Below are 25669 nucleotides of genomic sequence, written 5' to 3'. Positions count from 1 at the left end.
CTTAGTTTAACGACCCAAAAACATATACTTCACTAACTTGAAAAACTTCCGATGATCTCTATGACAGCAACCACTTTTCAATATTTGTATCATCTGATATCTCCAACCATGAACAAACTATAACCAGAAACTTCTGGCGGCTAAAAAATGCTGACTGGAAAGACTATACTTCACAAACAGATAACACCTTACCTTTTCTATCCCTATCCGACAATATTAACAATAATCTATTATTAATCACAGATTCCATACTTAAAGCTGCAAATTTGCACATAGGCAAAAATATTATTTCCCATAAAAGAAAAGCAGTACCTTGGTGGAATACATCTTGGCAAACCGCAACAGATCAACAAAAATTAGCTCTTAAAAAATTACCGTAAAAACAAAAATCTGGAGAATCTCATTGAACTAAAGAAAACCAGAGCCAAAGCCCGATTTATATTAAAACAAAGTAAAAAATCATATTGGAGAGAATATGTATCCTCTATTAATTCAAGCACCAATCCGGCGGATCTCTGGAAAAAGATTAGGCAAATCCAAGGAAACAACACCAACCTCAAAATCTCGAGTATTGCTGTAAATAACACTACAATCACTGAGAATCAAGAAATCGGCGAAACCCTAGCAACGCACTTCGACACTAAAACGAAAACCATTACCTAACGCCCCACCCTGTTCCTCACTCGAAACAATAATGGACATCCCACATCTTAATTCTCCCTTTCTTTGTGAAGAACTAGTATCAGTTATTCAAACTTGTAAAAACAATGGCGCTGGTCCTGACGACATTCCTTACATATTTATCAAAAATCTCTCCAACTGTAGCCTACTCAAAATAATTGAGATGTATAATTTAATCTGGTCAAATAACCAATTTCCCAAACAATGGCAAACCTCTATCGTAATACCCATTAAAAAGCCCAACCTAGAACGTTCCTTGGCCAACTCTTATAGGCCTATATCACTAACTTGTACGATGTGCAAAATATTCGAAAAAATGATTAATCACAGACTCCTATGGTTCATTGAAAAACATAAGATATTTGCTAGTGAACAGTCAGGATTTCGTCGGAACCGTTCAACCCGTGGAGGATTACAAGACAACCTTGTAATCCTCCAAACTCATATATCAGAGGCCTTAAACAAACGACAAGAAGTCGTAGCTGCCATATTTGATATTGAAGGTGCTTTTGAGACTATAAGTAGGCAATGTATAATAAACAAACTTATCCTTCTTAATATTAATGGTAATATATTTAACTTTATAGGAAATTTAGTATCTTCTAGATCGTTCAGAGTCTCTGTCAACGGTATTTTATCTTCTACTCATACTCAAACTGATGGCGTACCTCAGGGATCGGTACTAAGTCCTACACTTTTTAATCTAGCAATAAGTGATTTATGCTCTCACCTCATTTCCCCTATTAAACATATCATGTATGCTGATGATCTAGTAATTTAATGTCATGGACAAAACTCTTCTACCACCTCGAAGCTTATTCAAACTGCTGTTGACACACTTTTTATAAAATCTAGTGACATGGGGTTATCTTTATCCTATGTAAAATCTAAAATTATAAACTTTAGTAGACGTCCCCCTTCTCCATCTCCACTTATTTTGATTAACAATGTCCCTCTTTCTGTTGTTAAACAATGCAAAATTCTCGGATTAATGATTGACTAACGACTAATTTGGAAGCAATATATATTTGCAATAAAAGGAGAAACGTGCATAAGACTAAACATAATAAAAACTCTATCACATCATTATTGGGGATCTGACGAAAACTCACTTCTTAAAATATACAGATCACTAATACGCTCCAAGCTAGATTATGGTTGTCACATATATATATATATATATATATATATATATATATATATATATATATATATATATATATATATATATGTTATATGAGAAAATATTAACCTTGAACTAGCTTAAGTTCGCCGACTTCAGATTTCATCATCCCATTCCCATAGAAACCGCTGAGCACGCATTAGAACTTTGTACGAACCGTTGGCCAATATTCATGGGAACAGCAATTCAGCACTTCATACCAAACCTATAAATTACCATTCTCAGATGCCGGAACCACTCTCTTAGCTGCAACTTCGACCAGTCCAGTTTTTAGTCATTTTAAATTAATTTAATTTTGTACTATTATTTAATATTTAATATGTAACAAATAAAGTTCTTTTTTTAAAAAGTCAAATACGTGATTAGTGATCTAACATATATATATATATATATATATATATATATATATATATATATATATATATATATATATATATATATATATATATATATATATATATATCCGCCTCCAAAACATATATTAACCTTCTAAACTCAATTCACAACCAGCCCTTCGTCTTTGTATTGGCGCTTTTCGATCTAGTACTGTAGATAATCGTTATTGCGAAGCTAACGAACCTCCTCTTTGTATGCCGAAAGTAAGTATGTAAGACGAAAACAACTGCTACTCTCTGATGCAGCATCGGTATCAGCTAACCTCTCTAATCCAGTGCATCCCTTATTTGTAATGTCCACGTATAATTTACACAATACCAATTCCTTACCACCAATAAAACCTATTTCACTAATTTTAACACAGACACTTAATGATATCTCTCTTACACATACTCTTCCTCTTTATCCCCCTCCATCTCCTTCTTGGATCATGTCCACGCCCAAATTTAACACCTCGCTCACCAACTTCGATAAAAATAAACATCCGAAAGAGATCATTATAAATGCATTTAAAGACATTATAAATACAAATAAATACGACCTAATATTATACACCGATGCCTCAAAAAATGACACAGGACTAGGCTGCTCTGTTACTACCTCTAATTCACTGGCATTGACTTTTCACTAATAAGGGGAGCTGTTATATGAGAAAATATTAACCTTGAACTAGCTTAAGTTCGCCGACTTCAGATTTCATCATCCCATTCCCATAGAAACCACTGAGCACGCATTAGAACTTTGTACGAACCGTTGGCCAATATTCATGGGAACAGCAATTCAGCACTTCATACCAAACCTATAAATTACCATTCTCAGATGTCGGAACCACTCTTAGCTGCAACTTCGACCAGTCCAGTTTTTAGTCATTTTAAATTAATTTAATTTTGTACTATTATTTAATATTTAATTTGTAACATATAAAGTTCTTTTTTTAAAAAGTCAAATACGTGATTAGTGATCTAACAATTGGCGCAAAGTCGGTAGGATCCGGTTAACGTTGCTAGAACACGTGTATACCCACTGGCAGCGGCGGATTTTCATCCCTTAACGGAACAAAGAATCTACGGAAGTCCTCACTCCTGTGACCTACGGAAGGAACACCTAGTGAAGCCCCTGGTAGCCGAGCAGAGAGAACAAGACGACCCTTAAAGAAGAAAGCATCTCCGAACAACCTCACTCCTGTAATCTACGGAAGGAACATGCGTCCCGATGTTCTTCTTTATGTAAGTGGATTTTGAATCATCTCGTTAATAATTTGTTATAATAATTTACGAAATTGACTATACTGCAAGTCAATTAATCAAGATACATGAAAAAAATACAAGTTGATTATCTAATATTTGAAATTATTGATATTTCTTTACATACTATTTTATACTGATATTTTATTGACATATTTTTTTTACTTGCTATATTTTGGTATATTTTTCTTGATATATTTTTATTTGGTATATTTGATACATTTTTATTGATATATTATTTGATATTTTTATATTGATACACTTTTGTCCTTTATATACCACCACATTTTTTTTTCTCCCTTATATACTGATACATTTTATATTTCTCCATACTTCTATTTTCATTTTCGTTTAAAAATATCTCGAAAAATGCCTGAGACACGTTCCCAGACTCAACAAGAAATCGAACCATACAAGCTTTCGGAAATATTTTCTATTATCCCAGAATTTGAAGGCGATCCGATTTCTCTTTCTACATTTTTAGATGCGTGCGACTGTGCTTTTAAAATGGCCATAGGCGATCAGCGCGTTCTATTAACGATTCACGTAAAAAATAAACTCAAAGGTAAAGCTGTACAGCTTATTAATTCTAGAAAACCAATTTCTTATACAGAAATAAAACAATTACTAAATCTACATTTCGGAGACAGTAGAGACCTGACCTCCTTAATACAAGACTTACAAAGACTAAGACAACTATCTAACGAATCTCCTCTAACTTTCTTTAACCGTTTACAAGTTCTGAATGCAAAAATGCACGCCTCGATCCAAGTAGCAAATTTATCCCCAGATCAAAAAACTGCCCAATGTGACTTAATCGATACCATGGCCCTAAACACACTTTTAACCGGTTTAGAACCTTGTCTAGGACAAATTATTAGGGCTAGTAATCCAAAAGATCTCATTGAAGCAAGCAATCGTATTAGACGCAAACTTCAATTGTCATATTTTGAAGAACAAAAATCTAATTCTAGATCAACTATCCCTAAACCCTCTCAACCAATGAGAAGACCCTCATCTCAGTTTACAAAATGTACAAATTGTGGCCGCATTGGTCATCTAAATAGTGAATGCCGCTCTTCACGTTTCGTACAGCCAAACAAAACTTTTTCTAGACCACACGTTTACCAAAACCAATATAATAATGGACCTAACAACTATCAAAACAATCAGAACCCTAATAGGAATCAATATTCCTCCAACAATCCAAATTTCAACCAACAGAGACCTTCCTTTTCATCTCAAAATCAAAATCAAAATCGTCCATCTGTTATTCAAAGAAACCCAAACTTCCAAAGAGCACATGTTTTAAACGAATACCCTGATGAAATGACGACTAACTATTATACAGACGATTACTATACGGATAATTATTATAATACCGATAACTATGAAAACTATGAAACGGATTATTATACAGAAAATAATCCGCAAACTGATAACTTTTACGAAACCAATAACACACAAAATTATCAGGATTTTCTTTCACTTCAGAATCGAAATCATCCTCCCGATCATACGAACCCCTCAACGGATATTACGAATATCCAAGAACAAATCCAAGCACTCAACTTGGACAACTTTCACCCGAATCTCAATTTTCCCGAACAGACATTCATGTAACCCCATTTCATACAATGAGTTCCAAAAATTTATATTACATTAACGATGCTACCAACACTTTTAAACTTTTAATCGACACAGGTGCTGGAATCACTGTTTTCAAAGAAAACACAGCACGCAATTATCATAATAGATTTCCTGAAAACGTTACTATTCAAGGTATAACCGATCAAAAATTGTTAATAACAGAATCTGTCCTGATTCCCTTCACTGCCGATAATCCTCACAAAGTCTTTATTTTCAATCTAGACATTGATTTTGATGGCATAATAGGCCTAGACTTTCTAGATCATTATGAATGCGTAATAGATCTTAAATCCCGACAGTTGCATACAAATTTTAAAACTGTCACCCTTCACAAAGTAGGACACGAGACAAACACACCTCCTAAAGACAAAACACCGACACACCCCCCAGAAATAAGACAAAACGAACCTAAAATAAAAATTAAATCAGATTCTAAACAGGAATCAAATTTAAAATATCAAAACCCTATAAATGAAAAATATACTATCGTAAAAAACCGAGATCAAGACAAAAATCTTGAAAGACCAGAGAGAAAACGAATAAAAGAAAAAAACATAATTACCATTGACAGCCGGACCGAACAAATATGCAGACTAAAATGCAACTTATCAAATACAGATGCCATATTATCAGCTCAAGAAATAGAAAAAGTTAGATTACCTCATGCATTAGTCCATGTAGATGAAAATGGAGAATTCTTAACTTCCGTACTAAATGCTAATGCTATGCCGAAGACAATCGAATTTTCAGACATTTCAATCGAACCTTTCAAAAATTCGGAGACAATCCTATCCTACAACGGAAATGATTTTGAAGAACCCGTAGTAGATAGAACACGAATAATTAAAGAACAACTAAGAATTGATCATCTAAATTGCGAAGAACAAGAACTAATTCTAGATATATGTACTGAATACGCAGATATATTTTATGTCGAAGGCAACAAACTGACCTTCACAAACGAAATCAAGCACAAAATCGAAACAAACAACGCTAAACCTATCTTCACTAAATCCTATAGATATCCTCAAATACATAAGGAAGAGGTAAAGACGCAAATTAATAAAATGTTAGAAGAAGGAATAATCCAGAAAAGTGTCTCGCCCTGGTCGAGTCCAGTCTGGGTCGTACCGAAGAAATTAGATGCGTCAGGAAAACAAAAATGGCGAGTTGTTATTGATTATCGAAAACTCAACGAACTCACAGTACAAGACCGTTATCCTCTACCACAAATATCAGAACTATTGGACCAACTAGGAAGATGCCAATACTTCACAACACTAGATTTAGCGTCTGGATTTCACCAGATTGAAATCGAGCCACAAGACATCCAGAAAACGGCCTTTTCCGTCGAAAATGGACATTACGAATTTGTTCGCATGCCATTCGGACTAATGAATGCTCCATCTACTTTCCAAAGAGTAATGGACAACATCCTCCTAGGAATACAAAACGAAAGATGCTTAGTGTATATGGATGACATAATTATCTACTCACCCACTATTCATGATCACATGTCACGACTAACAGAAGTTTTTAAAAGGTTGCGAAAAGCAAATTTAAAAATACAGCCAGACAAGTGCGAATTTTTAAGAAAAGAAGTAGCATATTTGGGCCACCTTGTAACAGAAAATGGTGTCTCATTACATGCATCGAATGAAGATGACACGGAAACTCAAGGAAACGAAGACGACGATGAAGAAAATATAGAAAAAATGTCCGAAGAACTTGACAAGTTTATCGAACTGTATAGAACAAAGTCAATAATCGATTATTCTAAAATTGAAACATCGAATACGGACTTATTAGACAAATCCAACAAAAATATTGTTACATTTTTTTGGCAAAATAAACTTGAAGAACTCCACGAGAACATAATGAATGACATATTCGAAGAAAACATGGAATATAGTAACCGAAGAATTAATATTGTACACAGCAAAACTGTAAAAGATCGAAAATATTTTATTATACCATTACCGTTTGATCCCGAACGAGTAATATTACACTTGTTTCTTGTACTTTTTGCAAATAAAGATCAATTCGATGATACAAAAATATATTGCGTCGAAAATAATCTCGAACTACCTATCCTAGAGATATTTTCTTATATTTTTGCTGACAAAGAATTAAAATTAAGAATCTGTCAAAATATAATAAAAACAGCCAGCGAAGACGAAATCCCTCAAATTTTAGATCATTACCATTGTGGTAAAAACAATTTACATCGAGGAATAAACGAAACTGTCAGAAGAATAAAGCAAAAATACAATTGGAAGAATTTAACAAAAGATGTAGAGAAATTTGTAAAAGCATGTGAAATTTGCCAAAAAGTTAAGATTTGCAGGAAAAACTTAAGTGGACCACTAGTCATAACAGAAACTCCAAAAACACCATTCGAAAGAATAAATATGGATATATTCGAATACCCCACTAGGAACTACGCTTTAACTATTCGTGACGAATTGACAAAATTCACGCAAGCCTATCCTTTGGAAGACAAAAAGGCAGTAACAGTAGTCAAGACACTCCTACTCTTTTTTCAACACTATGGAAGACCACTAAGAATTTATTGTGACTGCGGTCGAGAATTCGAGAATGCTATAATCAAAGATCTATGCGAATTATACGACATTAAACTAACATTTTCTAGCGTTAACCATCCACAATCTAATGGATCTATAGAAAGGTTTCATGCCACACTCTAAGAAATGATTAGAGCAAATCAAGCCGAGAACCCAAACGATCATCCCTTCACTATACTTCCTTATGCAATAATATGCTATAACAACACAAAGAATAAGACCCACGGTTTCACACCATATGAACTTATATTTGGGCACACTGCAGGCCGACCACCAGAAACTCTATACAATCAAAAAACACTAATGAGTAAATATATTCGAGACCTGAATAACCGCATGGAATATTTTTACAAAGTAGCCAGAGCAAAAACAGAAAGACAGAAAGAAAAGGCGAAAGTAAGATTTGACGAGAATATTTCAGAACGAAGACCTAATTTTAAAATTGGTGACAAAGTTTACGTAAAAGAATCCCAAATTAAATCAAAATCGGATAATCTTTTTAATGGACCTTTCGAAATTCAAGAAGTTTTTACAAATTCCGCAATTATCCTTAACCCCAAAACTAACCAAACCTCTAAAGTAAATTTTGACAGACTTAAACCTTATTTTGAATAATTTTCCTTTACAGATTCTATGGACTCCTTCCTATCGTCCAATCCCAAATTCTCCTCACTCCAATTAATAACACAATTGGAATATTTTTCATGAAAAAGGAACTATACGAATATCTAATGACAAATGGACTTTACTCGTTTACAAAGAATTATTACCTATCAAAACTACAATATCCAATAATGACAGAATTTTGGAAAACCTGTTAGAAAAATTTATTAACGTGGATACACCGAGAAAACTTGCCTTTCAAGCCGAAGTACAGACACATGTTAGTCTGCTAAAACAAATCTCAAACTCCGTTAATTTAAAATATAAAGAAATAACCTCTGTTAAAATCAAATCAAATATCTGTTACCACTTCAGTTATAAGAACTTTCAACACTACAATTCAAAAATTGCAAATAGACGAAGAAACTTTTAACAAAGACTTAAAAACTATCGAGACTACACTTCTGGACATTAATAATGACATCTCCTTTTACCAAGCACAATTACAAATACTAGATTTATGTGAGTCCTTAATGGAAAGCTACGTATTTTTAGAAAATTATTTAAATGATATACTAAATTCTATCACATTCTCTCGCCTGCAAATTCTACATAGTTCTATTATTTCGCCCATAGACTTAATGGACGCATTAAAAGAAATCTCACAGTCATTACAAAATAACGTATTGCCTCTACCCACTTATATGTCAAATATAGCTCAGTATATTGACATAATAAAACTGCAAGCTTATCAGCTTGATTCAAAAATTGTTTTCGTCCTCGAAATTCCGTTAGTTGATCCCGAAATATTCACCTTGTATCAATTATATTCAATACCAATATTAGATAATCAAACTGGTTTTCATCATATACTTTCAACTGTTCATAAATACATAGCGCGAGATGATGATTCAATTTCATATGTCTTACCCATGGACACCGAAAAATGCAAACAAATCAGTCAAAACCAAAGAATGTGTACAGACATTCTTCCGTATCCCATAGACACAGATGCTATATGTGAAGCCCAGCTTTTGAAACCTCTCAGCAACTTACCAAAAACTTGCCAGATGTCCATGCTCTTGGCACAAGGTTACAATGTACAAGAAATTGACCGAAATTTATGGTTACTAACCATTTCCGATCCATTACCAGTAACAATCAAATGTGCAAGAAAAGACGTCACTACACAAATAAACAAAACAAATTCAATCTTAAGATTAATTCCCGAATGTATTGCATTCATCGGCAGTACCAGAATTCATGCTACAGACCAAATTGAGAAATATACAAATATCACGTATAGAAGTCACCCAGTTAACGTACACTACAGATGCTGTGACCATTTTGAGACAAAGAGTCACCTATCAAAATTGAAACCACTAAAACTCAGTAAGATCAACGTAGATGACTTAAATATTGCACAACACAAATTGGACCAATATTCAGAAGAACTGGACCATATTATGAGCCAATCATTCATTGAGGAACATCTACCCTTATTCACTATATCAACCTTATCCCTGATTATTATCCTAGTTATCTTATACCTTTTCTGCAAATACCGAACCAAAATATTCCCAAAAATTGCAATCTCCTTGTCCCAGGATCAGCGTCCAACTTCATTACCACGCAGAAATTCCATTAGACAGAAACTTCAGGGCTTAGCCTCCTTCAGAAGAAGACCCAATGTCCAACAAGAAAGCGAAGCAGAAACACCAATTACTCTGTAAAAGTCAAAGTAATGGCATTGACTTTTCACTAATAAGGGGAGCTGTTACATGAGAAAATATTAACCTTGAACTAGCTTAAGTTCGCCGACTTCAGATTTCATCATCCCATTCCCATAGAAACCGCTGAGCACGCATTAGAACTTTGTACGAACCGTTGGCCAATATTCATGGGAACAGCAATTCAGCACTTCATACCAAACCTATAAATTACCATTCTCAGATGCCGGAACCACTCTTAGCTGCAACTTCGACCAGTCCAGTTTTTAGTCATTTTAAATTAATTTAATTTTGTACTATTATTTAATATTTAATTTGTAACAAATAAAAAGTCAAATACGTGATTAGTGATCTAACATATATATATATATATATATATATATATATATATATATATATATATATATATATATATATATATATATATATATATATATATCCGCCTCCAAAACATATATTAACCTTCTAAACTCAATTCACAACCAGCCCTTCGTCTTTGTATTGGCGCTTTTCGATCTAGTACTGTAGATAATCGTTATTGCGAAGCTAACGAACCTCCTCTTTGTATGCCGAAAGTAAGTATGTAAGACGAAAACAACTGCTACTCTCTGATGCAGCATCGGTATCAGCTAACCCCTCTAATCCAGTGCATCCCTTATTTGTAATGTCCACGTATAATTTACACAATACCAATTCCTTACCACCAATAAAACCTATTTCACTAATTTTAACACAGACACTTAATGATATCTCTCTTACACATACTCTTCCTCTTTATTCCCCTCCATCTCCTTCTTGGATCGTGTCCACGCCCAAATTTAACACCTCGCTCACCAACTTCGATAAAAATAAACATCCGAAAGAGATCATTATAAATGCATTTAAAGACATTATAAATACAAATAAATACGACCTAATATTATACACCGATGCCTCAAAAAATGACACAGGACTAGGCTGCTCTGTTACTACCTCTAATTCACTAATTAAGTCATCACTTATACCAGCCGTCAGCAGCGTTCATACTGGCGAATTATTTAGTATATTGCAAGCTTTTAACCATATATCTCCACCTAATAAGCAGGTTGCCATATGCACAGACTCTTTAGCATCAATCCATTCTATCAAAAATATATTTACAGATCATCCAATCGTCCAAAAGATCCTAGACTCTTATTAAATTATCTTGTCCCAAAACATGACAGTTACCATAATTTGGCTACCATCTCATATTGGTATAGAAGGCAATGAAACTGCAGATCACTATGCTAAACTTTCTACAGCATCACCTGAAATCACCGATAAAATTCAAATTTGTAAGGACCTAAAATCATATACTAAAAGAAGAACCAGACTCCTTTGGCAGCAGCATTGGAACTCTAACCGTTCGATCTTACACGAAATACAACCGTCAATAAGCAGTCAGCCTACATTTGACTATTCAGCCCTCTCAAGACGAGATCTCATTGTGATAAGACGACTTCGGATAGGACATTCAAAACTCACACACGGCTACCTAATGTCCTCTAGCATCCGTCCCTCCTGTCAAAGCTGCCAATCATATTTGACAATCAAACATATTCTCACTGAATGCCATCAACATTCGGCCAGAAGATTACAATACAAACTCAAAAGTGAAGTACGAGATATCCTAAACAACCCTGACCAAATAAAAGCTGTGCTACAATTCCTTAGAGATGAACACATATCAAAAAATATAATTAGATTTTAATTTAGACATTGTATAACATATTATTATCATTCCGTATTATTGTAACATATTCTTAATGTAACACTTAATGTTTGTGTAATCAAAATTCATGTTATAGTACCTGTGAACGTGGCCATAGTAGCCGAGCACGTTAAAGTTGAAATAAAAAAAAACAATTTACTGTTTCTTTCTGCAAAATACAGGATATTCTATAAAGAAACATTAAAATGTATAGATACTTACGTAATAGTATATAGTATAGGGCGTCAAAAATTTATTTCATCGATGACATACCATGACGTCTCTTTTTGAATGACATGAATTACTCCCTAGGGAGTAAAAGTGCGACTTTGCTCCCTACAATGAGGCCACGAAATATATATACTTTGGATAGAGGTAGCTGGAAAAAGTATTTTTTGTTTTGTAATGAAAATAAACGTTTTAATATTAATTTTTATAATATTCTTAAAATTTACGACGGTGTAATATCGACCTATATCAAATCCTCTATAGTATTCTGTGGTTAATAACTAAAGCTCGGATTATAGGCAAAATGCCTTTTTTGCCTATTATAATTTTTTTTTGCACTTTTTGCCTTTTTTCGTAAATTCCACCTATTTGTGCCTTTTCTAAAATTCCATGGTACTACCCATGATATTATTCTATTACTAAACCATTCTATAATAAAATTTTAGGTCTATAATAAAATATCAATGGTTTGTTTATATAACAGATTTCTAGGAAAATGAAGGCTATGGATCGCACCTTATTCGGAACTTTCTCTAGAAGGAGATGGAGCATTTTGTAAACCATGCGGCAAATCGGTAAGTTTTATTTTTTCTCTTTTTTTCTCGTCCCACAACATAACTAAATTCTAAAGCGGTTTTAGAATTCTAATTATTTTTTTTTTTAAATTCTCAGATTTCAAGTAGCAAAAAGTACTTTATTGACCAGCATTGTGGAACCGCACTTCATAAACGTAATTTGGAAAAATTAAATTCCTCTAAGTTAGCCCAAATATCTCTGCGGGATAGTTTAAGCAGTTCAAAAAAAAGGAGGAAGACGCATTTAAATTTGATTTATGCCAGATGATGATTGCACCCAACATTCCTCTATATAAAGTTAATAACAATAATAACCCTAGTTTTAAATGCTTTTTCGAAAAATATCTTAATAAATCCTTACCGGACGAGAGTACATTGAGAAAATATACTGTGGAAAAATGTTATGTGGAATGTATTTCAAAAATTAAGCGGGAGTTAGAGGCAATTTTTTGTATATTATCGTGGATGAAACGACATATGTATGCGGCAGGTATATAGCTAATTTAATGATTGGAATTTTGAACGAAAACTTTGCGAGAAAACCTTATTTAGTTGGCGTTAAAGAATTGGAAAAAACAAACAATTTAACAATAAGTCGATTTATACAACATAGTTTAACAAACCTCTTTTTACCCAACGCTATACCAGTGAATAAAATAGTTTTAATGCTTTCAGATGCTGCGGCATATATGTTAAAAGCTGCTGTTAATTTAATAATTTTTTATCCTAATTTATTTCGTTGCACTTGTGTAGCCCACGGGGTAAAAAGAATTGCTGAAGAAATAAGAAATCTGTTTCCGTTGGTAAATAATTTTATAAATTTTATGAAAAAAGTTTTTGTAAAGGCTCCGTTGAGGGTGCAAATATATAAAGAAAGACTTCCCGGTGTCCCTTTGCCACCTAAACCAGTAATTCCAAGGTGGGGAACCTGGCTTGAAGCAGTTTGTTTTTACTTTGAACACTGCAATGAAATAGAATTAGTTATGTCAGAATTTGATGATGATATTTCCGAAACCATTCGAGAAGCAAAAAAAATATTAAAAAATCCCAAATTGAAACAGGAACTCGCTTATATCAATGACAATTATAAATTAATAGTTACCACAATTACCTTATTAGAAAAACAAGAGATAAATGTATGTGAGTCAGTAAAATTAATAGATAATTTAAAGACGAAAATTAAATCGGCACCTGGAAGTAACGGTCAATTAATTTTTAAAAAAATAAAATATGTTTTCGACAAGAATGAAGGTTTTTCGTTTTTATCTAATGTTGCTTAAGTTTTCAATGAGACATTTTCCGAGGAATTTCAAATTATGCCAGATTTATTATCCGCTCTGAAATATGCTCCAATTACATCTGTCGATGTCGAACGTTCGTTTTTAATGTACAAATTAATTTTAAGTGATCGAAGACATAGTTTTAAGACCGAAAATATTGAAAAACATTTAGTTGTTTCTATTAATGATAAAATTTTAAGTGGTTACAATGTTTAGTTATTAATTTACAGTTATTTAGTTACTAGTTTATTTATACTAATGTTATGATTATGATGTGTAAATGTACCTGCCTTAAGTTAATATTACGTTAATTCACTTTGTACAATAAATAATGCGTTATATTCCTTTATTGCCTATATTTTGCCTAAATGTTAATATTCCTGCCTTTTTTAATAAAAATCTTTGCCTATATAGGCGCCTTTTTCTTCAATTTTTGTTGCCTATAAATCCGAGCTTTATTAATAACCAATAATTGTAGTTTATAAAATGTTTCTATATTGTTTGCAATTATATCTTATTAGATTGTAACAGCAAAAGAAAAAAGGAGACAAATGTTTAGAAGAGTAATATTTATTTGAATATAATATATTTATTTGAATAATATCATTTGAATATTTAACATAGTCATATCAAAAGTAAAATAAAAGTAATTCAAATAATTAGGTAAGATATCAGTAGAATGTTGTGTAAGGAATTAAGTGCATAATAAAACAATAAACATGCCTGTAAACTGATAGAACCAATTATTGGAAATTTTTTATACCTTACTTATAACTGCTACTAGTTAAAGTAAAACACATTAGTTATCTCTTATTAAATATTTGAATATTTAACATAGTCATATCAAAAGTAAAATAAAAGTAATTCAAATAATTAGGTAAGATATCAGTAGAATGTTGTGTAAGGAATTAAGTGCATAATAAAACAATAAACATGCCTGTAAACTGATAGAACCAATTATTGGAAATTTTTTATACCTTACTTATAACTGCTACTAGTTAAAGTAAAACACATTAGTTATCTCTCTGATGGAAATATTTTAAGCGATAAACTTCATGTTAATTATATTACAATGAAAGATAAACGTTACGTTTATTGGAAAAATTGTCTTTACATATATTTTTGCAATGTTATACAGTTTTAAATGCTCTATAACATGAACATAAATTATTAGTAAATTGTTGTTTGTAGGTAGCACTAGCATTTAAATAGGTGATCACATTAAGTAATTAAAGATAGTGAAAAGATTGAACCATCATTTTTTATACATTTAGTTTATGTTCTGCTGTCATCATTATAACAAATGTTTATTTTAGTACCTTGATTTTCTTCGTCTTGCTAATTATTGTCATCGGAGGTTATATATTTTTAAAGATGATCAACATTTCTGGGCTCATCGAGCTCTTTTATATCACCATTAATCTCTATCTGCAATCAATATATTCGGTTACTGCAGTTTTTTCATGTTTTTGTTTCTTTTCTACCTATTAGTATTTATATTTTAGGTGCATATAATACATCATTATTATTAATTAAATACTAATATGAAGGCAAAGCAATCCAAATTTACGCTCCAACATGAGAAAAGCCAGAAGAGGATATCGAGGAGTTCTACGCACTTGTACAAAAGCACTAAAATATACCAAGAAGAACGAGATTACTATCATCATGGGTGATTGTAATGCCAAAGTTGGCAAAAGCGGAAGAGAAGACATCGTCTGAAACACGGCTTATGCGAGAAAAACAAAAGGGGAGACCGACTTATCCAATTTTGTCGGAAAAAACATTTTAATATTGCTAACACCTGGTTTAGACTTCCCCCGAGACGACCTTAGACATGGAAGTGACCTACAGATATAGCCAACAATATCATCAGAAACCCGATAGACTTTATTCTCATTAACAAAACATTCAAAAACAGCTCGACTTCGGCGAAGACCTTCCCAGGAGCAGACGTCTCATCAGACCACAATCCATTAGTGAGCCAGATAGAACTCAAACTAAAGAAACTCATCAAAAGTAAACCTAAACAGAACCTCGATTATGACAATCTAAAAGACCTTGTAGTTCGTTAGAACGTTAGAGATGTAATGAAAGAAAAACTAGAAACCGCTAAACAACAAGAACAGAGTGTAGAACAAAAATGGAGTTATATCAAAGACGTCACGCTAAATGTGGGAAAAGAACATCTGAAAAAAAAACAAGAGTAAAAAATAAAGAATGGATGACTGATGACATTCTGCAGATGATGGACCACAAAAGATTATTGAAAAACAGGAACGCGAAGAAATACCAAGAAATCAACCAAACAATTAAAAAAGAACTACGAAGACCCAAGGAGACCTGGATGCAATGAAAAAGTAAACTAATCGAAGAGCTCTAAGTGAAACACAATAATATAAATATCCACCGAAAGATTCGAGAAGCCACTGGTCAATGCAAGAGAAGAAACACATAGCTCATAAACAAAGACGGGACCCTGGCGACGACAGTTAAGGAGAACTTATTGACAGGGTTATCAATACTAGAAAGCGAGGTAAAAGCAGCTTTAAAACACTTTAAGAATGGTAAGGCCACAGGTCCGGACGAAATAACCGTTGAACTTATGAAGGTAATGAGTGAAGTGACCACAAAGGAGTTAACTGACCTGTTTAACACCATTTACGATTCAAATAATATCCTAGAGGAATGGCTATTGTCAACATTTATAACATTACCAAAAAAACGATCTGCGAAAACGTGCGGAGATTTCCGAACTATCAGCCTTATGAGTCATGCACTTTTTTCTTAAAATCATACATGCCAGAATTTACAAGAAATGCGAAGAAAATGTCAGTGAACCGACACCTCCCGCCTTACAAGTCCTACTTCAAAGATGCCGCGATGTCAGTTGTGATGTCTATATTTGTTTTATTGACTATGCCAAGGCATTTGACCGTTGTCAGCACCAGTAGATGTTCGCCGCCCTACAAAAAATAGGATTGGATGAGAAGGAACCAGGTGCTCAAGTCAAGGTCGAAGACCAGCTGACCGACCTAGTAAAGATCATGCGAGGAGTAAGGCAAGGCTGTGTGCTCTCGCCGACTCTTTTCAATATATACTCTGAGAAAATTTTAACTGAAGCCCTCACAAACCTAGAGATGGGAATCCGAATGAACGGTGAATACATCAATAATATTCGCTACGTCGATGACACTGTGCTACTAGCAACCAGCCTAAATAATTTACAAGTCTTACTAGACCGAGTGAGAATTGTGAGCGTAACATACGGACTAGACTTTAATATTAAGAAAACTAAATTCATGGTTGTCAGACGTGCAAATTTAGATCCCGAGGCACTAATAGCAGGTAGCGAAGGGATCCAGAGAGTCGACAGATTTATTTACCTCGGAACTACCCTCAACTCACAATGGGACTACGCTCAAGAGATTAACTCCAGAATTGAAATGGCACGGTCTAAATTTATCAAGTTGAGATCTTTGCTGTGCTGCAGTCATCTCAGTTTGGGAACCAAGATGCGGATAGTGAGGTGGTACATTCTTCCAGTGTTACTGTATAGAGTTGAAGCCTGGACACTAACGCAAGCCACAGAAAAGATGTGGATCTACCGGAGGATACTAAAAATATTGTATGAGGACCATGTCACCAACGTTAAGGTCCTACAGCGAACGAGAAAAGAAAAAGTAGTGCTTAATTTGTGAAATAACGTAAGCTTGAGTACCTCGGGCACGTGATGAGGAACGAAGAAAAATATCGAATTCTTCAACTCGTTATGCAGGGTAAAGTATGTGGCAGGAGAGGACCGGGACGTCGTCGTATCTCGTGGTTAAAAAACCTCCGACAATCGTTTGGGATGACCTCCACGGAGCTGTTTCGCAGAGCAGTCAACAAAACCATGATAGCCTTGATGATCGCCAACATCCGGACCGGATAAGGCACTGAAGAAGAGGGCAAAGCAAAGCTTATGTTCCTTAGACTATAAAAATAATACTTTGTACCAAGGGCGTAGCTAGGGAGGTTTTGGTAGTTCAAGCCCATACATATCCCGTTCATCATCATTATCATCACGGTGCAGCAGCCCTTAAATGGTTCCGACCTTGTAGGGCCATTCTATATCCCTTGCTTGAAGTTTTCAGTTGACAACACCGATCTTCTCGGCATCCTGTGTTTCCTCGTCTATCTACCTCAGCTTTGTTTCGCTTCATTTACTTATTCCCACAGGCTGGTTTGTTAAAATCTTGTTTGATTTTGAGGCTCGGCCTATATGTCCTGGCCACTACAGACGGTTTCTTTAATTATTGTGATAATATATCATTTCCACTAAATTTATGCTTGTAAATATTCTATATTCCATTCTACAATATAGATAGACCTATGTGGGAACGGGGTCTATATACAGTCTTATACGAGTTTTTGAGACAGACTTGTGTCCGTTTCATTGATTACTAACTGTTACGTATGTTATGTTATCTTTTGATTTTGCTAAATTGGATGTTGGTTTTTATGTGCATCAAGACAAAATCAGGGATGAATATCTAAATGCCCAAATTTTAAAACAGCTTGGACTTTACCTAAAGATTATAAGTTTCCCATTTCTACAACACCAAATTTACGCTTTCAAATGAAATGGATAAAAAAATTCCCCTTGTTCTCATATTTTAAATGTAAATGTCTAATTTGCGTCATTATAAGATACTCTGTTAATGATGATAAAAAGGATCATTAGCGGTTTGGTCAGCTTATAACCAATCGTTTTTGTAAGAAAAAAAATGCAGTAGAAATATTTGAAAGCCATGGAAAATTAGAATATCACAAACGAAATTTAGAACTCGTGCTAACTCCATAAAAGTAATGTCTTTCCAGGCTTTTTTAGTCAAGGAGCAAGTCTGAAAGAAAAATACAGCAACAGCAAAACCTAAAGAATATAATCCCTATCGTAAAAGGAATAATTTTTTGTGGCAAATAAGGCTACCCCTTTAAAAGGTAAAACTGTTTCGGGACAGATCCGTATTACACCAGAGTGTAAACAATCACTTATTATCATATCCAAACCATACGTGGGGTCCGACAAGGATGCCTACTATCACCCTTGCTGTTTAACATATACTCTAAGGAAATCTTTCAAGAAGCAGTAGAGGATGGTGAAGCCGGAATTCGAATTAAAGGAGAATGTATCAATAATATTAGATACGTAGATGACACAGTGGTATTCGCTAACAGTTATGAATAGTATCATAGAAGTAGGTCAGAGATATGGACTTTCACTGAACATTAAAAAAACAAGATTTTTGATGATTTCTAACAAGAAACAGCAAATTGTAAGAATCAGTGTGAATGGTCAACCAATAGAAAGAGTAAACATATATCCCTACCTTGGTACGACAGTCAATAAAAATTGGGACCATTCCCAAGAATTATTATCTAGGACAGAAAAAGCAAGATCTGCATTTCGAAAAATGGCTAAGCTATTCAAATGCCACGATTTATCAGTACCCTACTACGATGTTATATCTTTTCTATACTGTTGTACGAAGTTGAGTCGTGGACTCTCACAGACGCTACCTGTAAGAAAATTGAGGCTTTTGAAATGTGGCTTTATCGTAGAATCCTAAAGATATCCTATAGCGACCATCTTACTAACCAGGACGTATTCTTAAGAATGCACAAAGAAAAAGAGTTGTCAACCACAATAAAAACAGTCAAAATTAAATACCTCGGTCACGAGAAACAGCGAAAGATATGAGCTGCTGCAATTGATTCTTTAAGGAAAAGAAGAAGGAAAACGGGAACCAGGAAGGTTCAACACAACAACCACAAATCTTTTCAGAGCCGCAGTTTGCAAAGTACAGATTACCATGATGGTCGCCAACGTCCGAGATAGACACTACATAAAGAAAAAGAAGATATTCCAACTGTAGTCGTGACAGGATTGAGAACGTGACCAATTGAGAATACTCAAATACAAAAGCACGTATTGAGTATTCTCACCTGGTTGGTCAACGTTACGTAGTGTACTGTAGCTATCAAAGCAGCAGCATGCAATTGACACACACCTCATACCAGCAACTTTAATGGTATTGATGTTATGCCACTTTTAAGACATAACGTTGACGGAGAGTACCTTCATCTCTAGGAAGAAGCAAAGGTGTGGCCCGAAGAAAATGGTGGTATACTGCTTATCCCACATATCGTCGAAAGACAGGTACTATCTGGTATTATAATGTTAACTTTTTAGGCCGGTTGTAAAATTGAAGAGGCATTTTGTATGTATATGACAGTATTGTCCGAAAAAACTACATATGTGGTCAAAGCAGAACTGACAGTGTAAAAAGCGTCTATGACTCTTACCTCCCTTACTCCAAAATCACCTTAGATGGATTACTTAGATAAGTACGATCAAAAACTATATCCAAATATTTATACATTGCTGCAAATATTGGCTACTCTGTCTATTTCAACTGCTAACCTACTAAGGACTTTTTTAATCTTAAGAATGCGTAAAAACTACTTATGCAGTACAACGAGTGAAAACAGACTGAACGGTTTGGCTTTAGTAAACATTTACTATGGGATAGAAATTGATAATAATGAAGTAGTGGATATATTTTAAAACAAGAACAGAATATAAATTTTGTAATGCGTCTTATATACAGGGTGAGTCATAACTATTGGGACATAGACTAAGGACAGGTTAATTGGACCAAAATATGGCTATTGGTCCAAATATGCCTTAATAAAATATTGCTGAGAAAAAAGATACAGGGTGTTTGTTTTTCGTTTTTTGCTAATAGTTTCCCTGTATATTTATAAATTGCTATCAAAATTGGCACAGAGACATAATCTTAGACAAGAAATAGTATTTAATTTACAATTCCACTATCAAATACCAAACTAATAAACAAAGTTGCAACTAACGTAAAGTTTCCGTTTTGACGATAAATCAAAACTAAACACACTTTAACTTAAAAGAACTCACAAAAACTCAAACTAAATGTTCTACATGGTCTCCTTCGATTTCTATGCCTTTTCTAATTCTTTTTATAAAGGATTTTCGGACGTAAAAAAAAAGTATTATTCTGTCCCCTTATAAGATTAGCTGCATTTTAAATGTATCTCCTAAGTTCGTCTCGTGTATTAATTTCATTGGCATAAACTAAGGACATCATATGTCACCAAAAATAAAAATCTAGCGGGTAGTACTCAGGACTTCTTGGTGGCCATTGAAAATCACTGCCTCTGCCAATCCATCGTTGAGGAAATACGCCATTAAGATGATTTCTAACAGCTAATGAAAAATGAGGTGGCGCTCCATTCTGCATAAACCACATTTTTCTTCTTACAAGAAGAATCTGTTGAAAGTAAATTTTGAACAGGAGTGAAGTGATAAGGATGGAGGTTCTCTTTTTTTAGAATTCTAACAATAGACAACTGACTTACTCCTGTTGCTGCTGATAGATTCGTGAACTTATTTCAGGATTTTCATCTACTCGAACCAAAAGTTCATCTTCTTGATTAGGTGTGACCACCCCGATTTTTATTGTGAAATGACCCAGTTTCACCTAAACTACGACATTATTCTTGCAAAAGTTTTGTGATTTAGTTGCCTTCTGTTTGCGTATAACATTCCATACCTTCTGGCTGCCGAGCGACCGCAAAAATTTTCTTGTGCGTATATGCAAATCATATCTCGCATTTCTTCATTAGTAAAATGATTGTGACGAGGCATTTCAATCAAAAAAGTAATGATTACTTTTAAAAAATGCAACATTACACTACACTGTCACATCAAAAATAATTTACTCTGAACAAATGACATTTACCAACAACATTATCTGACAGTCCAAAGCATACTTTTCATAAATGAAATAAGACTTGAAATCCTTTTTTAAGAGTCTAAGCAGTTCGACTGCGTTTTTATCGAAAACGGTTGAAATTATCATGTTTAAACAAGAGTACCAATTCTACGTAAAAATGATGTTTACGTCATATTTTCTAAAAAAAATTACTAAAAAGTTTCATCAGAAAAAGTTTAGACTCAATTTCATCATTGGGAATGATCCACGTGGCGCCCTCTATGACAAAACGTAAAATTGTAAATAAAATACTATTTCTTGTCTAAGTTTATGCTTCTGTACCAATTTTGATAGCAATTTATAAATATACAGGGAAACTATTAGCAAAAAACGAAAAACAAAAATTAACTTTAACACCCTGTATCTTTCTCAGCAACATTTTATTAAGGCATATTTGGCCCAATAGCCATCTTTTGGTCCAAATAACCTGTCCTTAGTCTATGGCCCAATAGTTATGACTCACACTGTATAACGGAACGTTATTTTTTATTAATCTTATACTGTCGGACTTTCTCAATTCCTTATAGGAGCTGTTTTTGTAGCAATTTTCTACATCTTAAATATTTTTCGTATAAATATAAGGGTTATTTCATGTACTTTTAGTCATTTTCTTTTCTTAAACCCTCCCCCTGAAACTTAAATTTAGTTATGTCCATGCTTAGATTTACTAATATAAATAAATAAATATAAACTATAAGTGAAATTCCTTAAATATATCAAAATAACAGAAAAAGAATATTTTAAAACGTAAATATTTTAAAATATGTTTATACTTTTGCAAAACCATATTTAAAAATAAACATGCTAATGTATATTATTATGCAATATACATAGGCGGTGTACCAAAAGAAGTGGGATGGTCGAATATTTCGCAAAATTAACGTCAGATCGAAAAATTGAAAAACCTGTTTTTAATATTTCTCAAAAATCTCTTGAATGACACGAAACACGAACCCTCAGGCTCACCTCCTAGAGCGGTAAGGGGGCAAATTTGAAATATTATGTGGGAACTCCCAATTTTTTATTGCAGGTTTGAGTTTCTCATAAAACCTCATTCCTACCTCCTGAGTGTGAGGCGGAAGGCAACTTTGAAATCTTAATTAGAAAACTACATTACTTTATTGTATATTAGGATTCTACGTAAAACAGTAAATAACTTTATCTGCATGTATTAATTGTAATATTTTTCTGTAATCTAAGTCTGCAATTTTTTTCTGATTATAACGTCATCTTTTAACAATTCGAAAAAATACTCCTTATAAAAAAGTTAGTTGTTGTTTTATGGGGAATCAGAATGTGCAATAAAAAATGGGGTTCTTACACTCCGTTCGCTGTATCTTTGCACATCATAGTTGTACGAATTAAATAAAAGCGTTTAAATCAAACGTGAGTCTTTTCTAGATTCATGAAATAATTAGGAAATGTTTAATATTCCGTTAAACGTATTTATAGTGATTGTTTTTGTTTATTTATTGTACTGGATGTTAAAAACTCATTATAGAATTGTTTTGAACGTAATTTTGAGTTTTCTACATATTCAACGTTATTATGATTATTGGAAGAAATGCCTATTTGAAATACTGTAGTCGAGAAAGATGGACCCAAGATCAAACAGCTTAAATTCTCATATTTATTTATATATTTATAAACCAAAGCATCCAACAGCCGAAGCCAGTGACTGGATGAAAAAAAAGTTTTCATTCAAAATACAATATTAAACATTTACATCGTATACATATGACATTCAATTTTTAAGCTTATGCATAAGAAAATGCCCTAAAATATAAAAAAACTCTTGTGTATGCTTTTCAAACTAAGTTACTAACACAAAAAAAATTAATTAAACTTTACAAAACAAAACAATAAAAACAATGGAAAAAGAAAAATTTCAAAAATACATTAATTTGTAGAAAACTTAAAGGGTGTTACAAATTAGTGCTCAATCTGTTAGGGTAAAATAATACGACTTTTCTTATGTCGCATACCTAGAGACTTAGTATTTATTTTTTATACTAGCTGGTTTTTATCAATTTTTTTTACTTGTGTATCGACTTTCTCTGTAGTTTCCAAAATAAAGTGTGGAAAGTTATGTGTAAAAGGTTTCATTGTTTTAGCCTAAAGAATGGATCAATTACTTTGTTACAACCTATTTCCACAAATATGACTAAATGACTAAATTATTAAAATAAATTGAAAAAAAAACAAAATATCAAAATTATATATTTCCTTCACTTTCAGAATCCGAGCTATCTCCAGGATTTATTATTATGGGTTGAATATCAATATCAACTATATTGTGCTCTCGGGCACACCACTTTTGAATAATTTCATGAGTATGTCTTACACATTTTTCCCAAATGTCTCCATTACATTTATTAAGCGATTCTTTCAACATATTTATAACAGCACTATCAGAATAGCCGTTTCGTATTACCGTTTTAGTTCCTTCAGGCAGATCAGTTGTCTTGCATTTACGACGACGTCTACTTTTGCCTGGACTTGAAAGGACAGGATTGCTTTCTTTTCGTTTTTTAATTGTACATACTGTACGCCGTGATATATTCAAGGCAGCAGCTACCCTCTTGAATTAAAAATAATTTCATGATAGGTAAATTATTAAATAACATACATTTCATTACAATACCTCTTGAACACAAGCCAAAGGTGCCAATAAGGGTCCTCCGTTCCTTTTTTCCAACTCAAAATATTCATACAAATTCAGCACGAGTTACTGGGAATGAGAATTTAATGTATTTCCAGGCATATTCTAAAAATAAACACCTTGAAAAAATATTCTGTTTGATATTTGTTTGATATTTATGACAACAAATAATGTTTTATATCGATCCGTCAGACAGAGTTTTAGCCAGATTCAAAAATGATACGTGAAATTAAAGGTAAGAAAATATAACTGCAAAATTTATACTTACATCAAGGAATCCAACACTAATGCGGACTTTACATTTACGAGTACTCGGATTTGAGTAGCTTGGATTTGAGTAACGAGTAGAACTGCGTTCGTTTACATTAAATCCGAGCAATCAGAGTGGTTTCAAAGAGAATTTACAAATGGCGCCATCAAGAAAGAAACGAGCTGCTGTTGCATTAGTGTTATAAAACATTTTAAAGAAGAAAAATAAAGACAAAAAAAAATTAAGAAAAAGAGAAGCATTTGTTACATCAGAAGGTAAGTTTTAGCACTTTAAAATAGGTATTTATTTTTAAAATTATTTTAATTTAAGGTTCGTCCATACATCTAAAAACAAAATACTGACTTAAAGTTCTGAGTTAAAACTTACAGTATCTTTGAGATTTATTGCCACTGGGGATAGCTATAAGTCATTAGAATACTTAACAAGAGAGTCATCTTCGACAATAAGGTTATTTGTCCCTCAAGTATGTGAAGTTGTATATTCTGTTTTGCAGCCATAACGTATGAAGGTAGGAACAAAATAAAAATTGAAAGAAAGAGAAAGTAAAGTATTTTTTGTAATATACGAAAATGGTCACTATCGAAATGGTTGCTATCGACACATTTTTCATTTATTTTTTGTAAGTCTGTAAAGTTTTATATATAATCAACCCCTTCTCCACTGTCAGGCTCCCAGAGCCTCGATTGGGGTCCCCTAGTCTTTACTTGATTACTAAATGTTAACCGAATCGGTTATCTAGGCACGGAGAAAATATATGTGGGATATAAAAACCTTTATCCCATAAACATAACTGATATCCTGGCTGTTAATCTAAAACAGCGATTATTGCGATTAAGGTCATATAGGAATATTAGTTAACGCTGTGGCTTGAAAACTCTAAATTTCGAATAATTGAGACACAGTTCCAAAGAAGTTGCTGAAATCTATTATGAAGACGTACACGAGAAGTTAGAAATGGAATGTCTGGATGAAAAGAATTTAACAGAATACTTGGAA

The sequence above is a fragment of the Diabrotica undecimpunctata genome, chromosome 6 (genome assembly GCF_040954645.1).
Source record: "Diabrotica undecimpunctata isolate CICGRU chromosome 6, icDiaUnde3, whole genome shotgun sequence".
NCBI lineage: Eukaryota > Metazoa > Arthropoda > Insecta > Coleoptera > Chrysomelidae > Diabrotica > Diabrotica undecimpunctata.
This window is presented reverse-complemented; position numbering follows the sequence as displayed.